At 37.2% G+C, this 5536-nt stretch overlaps 1 non-coding gene across 1 annotated transcript; it reads left to right on the forward strand.

The window, feature by feature from the left end:
* Nucleotides 1-414: 414 nt before the first annotated feature.
* LOC141570343 (U6 spliceosomal RNA) lies at nt 415-521 on the forward strand. Its single transcript, XR_012494337.1, has one exon. It is a non-coding gene; the product is annotated as a U6 spliceosomal RNA (small nuclear RNA).
* The last annotated feature ends 5015 nt before the right edge of the window (nt 522-5536 follow it).

Here is a 5536-nt window from a genome sequence, read left to right on the forward strand (position 1 = left end):
ATTGGAAGACCGGATTTTGATGATCCATTCATATACATCAAGATTCTAACTATTGACAGGATAAGATCTATGTAACTAATGACCTAGGTATGTCATAAATTCCCTTTCTCGTCTTCAATTTTGGGGGAAACATTTTAAAAGAAATTTCTTTGTGTATAATTAAAGAATGTTTGATTTGGAAGGGATCTCAGAAATAATGTAGTCTTAGTTGTTCAATTTATTGATAAGAACCTAAATGGATAAATTATGTATGCTTTCAAAGTCATCTAGTGGCTTAGTAGTAGAGTGGCTCTCAATTTTGGCTACTCATTAGAGTTATCCGGAAGTGCTCATCTCTGAGTCCTAGCCCAGAGAATTTGATGTAATTGCTCCAGGGTGGGTCTGGACATTGGACTTTAAAAATAAAATAAAATAGTGCTCACTTTGGCAGCACATATACTAAAATTGGAACGATACAGAGAAGATTAGCATGGCCCCTGAGCAAGGATGACACGCAAATTCATGAAGCGTAAAAAAATAAATAAAATAAAATAAAATAAAATAAAATAAAATAAAATAAAATAAATCTTTGTATGTGATTCTAATGGACAATTCTAATGGGCAGTACCCTAGTAGTTCAGAGCTCAGGATTGGAAGGCAGAAAGATCTAACTTACTTATCCTATCTAAGCCTCATTTTATTTATCTTACAATGGGGTAATAAGCTATCTACCTTACAGTTTTATAGTGATAGTTGAATGACAAAATACATTAAGGGCTGGCAGTGCTATAGTTTATAGTGAAAATACTCTGTGCCCAGCTCACCTGACACCCGCTAGTGTACTTTTGCATTGCTTCCGCAATTCTTTCTGATCCTTTCCTTTCTGAGTTGGTGGTCATCCATTTCCTTTCACTGATCTCCCTGGCTTTGTTTCCTGTGTTTTTAGAACTGTGGAGCTCAAAATGTGACAGGACTTGCCATTTGTGCATTGTTTAAGTCCACCTTTGTTTTCTAAAAATTCTGGTCAGAATCTTGTGCCCATAAGTACTTTCTCTACCTTTGAAGCCCCTAAGATGTGTGTGGAGGTTTTTGCACAGCTAATTTCACTTCTGCTGGTGATACATTAGAAGTCTTCTTGCATCCCCCTCTGCTCTCATTCTTGGGCTAGAGTAGGTACTTACACTGCATGTTGTTGTCCCTCTGGAATACCCTCTATTGCAATCTTTTATGTTGTTGTTGATTTGATTAGCTTTGTCAGTACACTGTATGTGCCCTCAGGACAGGACCAATGTAGATTCTGCTCACCATTACGTTCTTGAAGACTAGTTAGTATATTGCCTATCGCACAGGAGACATGCATTACATATTTGAAAAACGTGGAAAAAAGTTGTAAAATGCTAACAATTGTGGTAGCATCTTCCTTTTTGTTTTGTAACAATATTATCTGGAAAAAATGAAAAAAAAAGTGGAAGATTTGCTAGTTGCCTTCAGACCCACAGAGAAGTCTCCATTATTGTAAAAATGTTTGACTAAAATGCTCCATAGAGATTGGGGACTGGTGTGGAGGAGACAGAGTGACAGATGCCAGTTCTGTTCTTACTATTACAAAATAGCTGACTCTAGTCTGTGTCACTAAGGAGTCTCCAGTCTACCTTTCTCTGTATTTCTGAGACTCTCTTCCTGAGGCAATAGGTAGAAAGTTCTGCTATGCTGAAAGTACTATCTGTCCTTTTGGCCTTATTGCTAGGGAGAACTCCATCATCTAAAGAATTGTTATTCTTAATCTACTTAAGCAAATGATGTCCTAATGCTGTGGAGATAAGTCATGCAATTTTTAATGGGCTTTTGAAATTGAGCTTTTGTTTCTAGAGAACAGACACATTTGCCATTTACTAATTTCAAGTTCTAATTCATACCTGACAAGTGAACAGTTGACATTTTGTTTTACTTTATTAAAACTTAGAGAAGAAGATTGCAGTATTATGAATTTTAAAATAAAATAGGCCCAGGAGAAAAACAGAAAAGGGATAAAAATGTTTCAATTAATGACAAGGAAAATTATTAAAGTAATAATCCCTCTGGGATTCTAAGAAAAGTGTTACATATTATTAATAAGATGTTGTATTATAATGCCATGCTGAATTGTTTGTGGTATAGTCTCATTGGAACTGGAAATCTCTATGTATTTACCTTCTCTGTTTTCAAAAACATTTGCGTTTATTAATTTTAGTTTAATAATATTCTTCAGGTTACTATTGGTGAGCTAAGAATAAGCTGTGTTTTCCATCACTTGGTAGCTAATGAATCTGTTTTTGCCTCAGTGAAGAATGTGCTTGATTTTTGTCTGAAAAACATTATCCTATGAAAGTATTCATACAAGGGAAGCTAGAGGACAGATGGACCTTTGAGTTCTGTTCTCGCTCTGCAAGAATTTCATTAGGTTTAACTTTCATTTCCCTTGACTGATTTTAAGATATGTAAAATTACTTTGAAGACATTCAGTGAAAAGGAGGCTCCTTAAAAGATCTATTTAAAAGTGAAAGACAATGATATTCAACAACTTAGTGAGCCCAGAAGCATGTTACGGTATGTATTAGTTGGGACGGGCTAGGTTATGCTGCAGTAACATACAGTCCTCAAATCTCGCTGACTTGAAATAAAGATTGCTATCCACTGGGTAGGGTTTCTGTTCTCACACTATTCTGCATTTTCTTGGTGATTCAGCCTCCAAATTCCTCTGGAACATTGCCATTGAGTGTGGGAAAGGCAAAGAGCATGGGGTAACATGCAGTGTCTCTTAAAGCTCCTGCTTGGAAATGACATTCATAACACCAATTCAGTGGACAAAGAAAATCACAGGGCAACACTTGAGGTTACCGAGGTGAGGCAATGCCATCCTAATAGTATTTGCTTTTAGTAACTGACAGGAGCATGAAAATAAATATTTGTGAATGGCCCCAAGACTTCAGGTACCCACAAGAGTCTCATTCACTATCAGTTGTAAATCAGATGCAATTATTAAAATATGTATATTAGCCTTTCCTCTGTGCTAAACTAGGAGGCCTGGATTTATAAACGTGTACATAAGGCTTGCCTATTTAGTCAGCAGGTGGCACTTGCCGGACCCTATCTATGGTAATTATAAACATGTGGACAGAGTGCAGCTGCCAACCAGAAAACCCAGGCAAGAAAGGAGCCAGCAGAACTAGTGGATAGACATCTTCAGTCAGCCTTAGCAGTGATGCAGAGATTATGGATGAGATGAATTTCAACTGGTGGAAGAAAACAGGGCATCTTGTAAATAACGACTCACACTGACTGGATGTAATTTCTAACTGAAAATACACAAAATCCCTAACAGGAAAAGAGAAGTCAGATTTATTGAAATACTGTGCTAAATTGGCATTGACTTTTTCTTTTAAAAATTGACATTCCCCCTCGCCACGAATCCCTCCTCATGCCACTGTACACCCTTCCTTCTCTCTTTCCAGGAAGTATTTAAAGGTTTTCAGCAGTCTGCAACCAGTAATCCTTCTTCTATTTTTAGGGTTTTAAATCCTGGCTTCAAAGGTACTCAGGCAGTAGACTGAGAAGGCTGTGGGAGTTTGGAGGATTAGCCTGCGGCAGCTGTATGACAAAGCAGTCTATTCACTCCAGATAAGAGTGTAGGAGGTGGAGATGTATAATTCATTTCACATACATTTCTCTTCTTGACCCCTCTTTAAATGTAAAGGGGAGAAAATTACTTCCCTCCACCACACCCCCACGTCCAATTCCTGCATTCTACCAGTCTCTGATTTCTGCCCTTGGGAGGTAGAGCCAGTCACTGTTGAAATGGGGTTAAATTTGGTTCACCCCAAACAATTGAATTACTGAGCTTTTGCTGATGCTGCATCATAACCCATCACACCCACTAACACATCAGCCATACAGACACTGCTCCCACACCTGGTGGGTGGGAGAATGGCTTCCACATCCATTAGCACCTTGGGAAAAATCCCCAATTCCTCGACGACCCCAGAGTGGAATGACTCAGATGAGACGCTGCCACTTCATCAGCCAGCATCCTTCAGAGGCCTAACTGGAGTTCTCTGATGATTGGCTTCAGGTGTCAACACACCAGGCACTGTTCTCCAAACTGACTGAAAGGCAAACCCTGTCCCAGATGCAAAATGTGTTGTGTATCTGTCTGAAATTCACACTAATCCTCTCTGGGGATTTTTTCTCTTCTTGGAGACTGATGTGGCAAGGAGGACAAGAGGGCTTAGTTCTGTCCTGTTTAAGGGGCTCTGGATTATGCACCTGTACCGAGCAATATTGAATCGTTCTGCATTTCATTTCTTTAAAGGAGCCCATTAACCAATATATTCACATTTTTTGACATTAATACTGCATCAAGGGACTAGAACAGACCACATTTGCATGGCCTCAGGTAATGATAGCAAAAAGATAAATTCATTCATAAACAAAGAGTCTAAAGTGAAAATAATCATGAAAACAAATGGCCAAACTGTTCAATATGGGTAAAATGGCTTATTTCTAATTAAGAAAAACTTTAAACTTAAATACTCTAAAACTGTATATATTTAATCATCACACTTTTCACAGTGTTATACAAATATGTTAGCTCATACTAGATTATAAACTCATGAAAGTATAAATGTTTATTGATATTTTTTTTATTCTAATTATTATCTCTGGGCCTTCCTCCATAAACATTTGATGAGGGCTACTCTCCTAAAAATACTCCTTTGGGACAAGACACACAATCTTGGAATGCATTCTTAGTCTTTGAAATTTCTGATTTATATCCCATGTGTGACTACATGTTTTAAAGACAATGGATCAGGAATTCTATTCCTGCAGTTACATTACTAAAATTTGGACATCAATAGCATAAGCTGTCCCCTACCACCATATAGATTTTTTTGTTGTTGTTTTTGGAGAAAATCCTAGTCTACATTGAAGGTAAAAGTCTTAGATAAAAATATAATAATAAAAACCTCCACAAAATTTTGATGTTACTAGAAATATTCCTATGCTCTGTACTCTGTATTCTGTACTCTGACAAATGGCCTGCTTATTTAAAATGAGATTTGGTAATAAAAATAGCTAACACTTATAGAGTGTTTCCTATGAGTCAGGTACTATTCTACATTTTAACTTATTTAATCCTCAGAAACATTCCCATTATGTAGATACTGTAATATCTTTACAAATGAGAAAACGGAAGCAAGGAAAGGTTGGTTAATTTGACTAGGGTCTCACAGTTGGTGATGGCAAGGATTAAAATCCAGCAATGTGAATTCTCATATATGAACAATGTACTACCTTCTCAGTATTACCTTATTCCAGAACAATCAAAGAAACTCAGGCAAATCTTTGATGCTCATTAAGTATTGGTCATCTGACTCCCCTAACTAACATTTGAATTTAGTTTTTTGAGAGGTAGGATACTGAAATATTAGACTTGGGTGTAAAGTAGGAACATAGATAAAAAACGTGTGTTACCATTTCGACTTTCTGAGGCAAAGCTTTTAGTGACAGGAGACATTGG

This window comes from Rhinolophus sinicus, chromosome 1 (assembly GCF_057876585.1).
Source record: "Rhinolophus sinicus isolate RSI-liver-muscle chromosome 1, RSI-T2T, whole genome shotgun sequence".
In the NCBI taxonomy this organism is placed as follows: domain Eukaryota; kingdom Metazoa; phylum Chordata; class Mammalia; order Chiroptera; family Rhinolophidae; genus Rhinolophus; species Rhinolophus sinicus.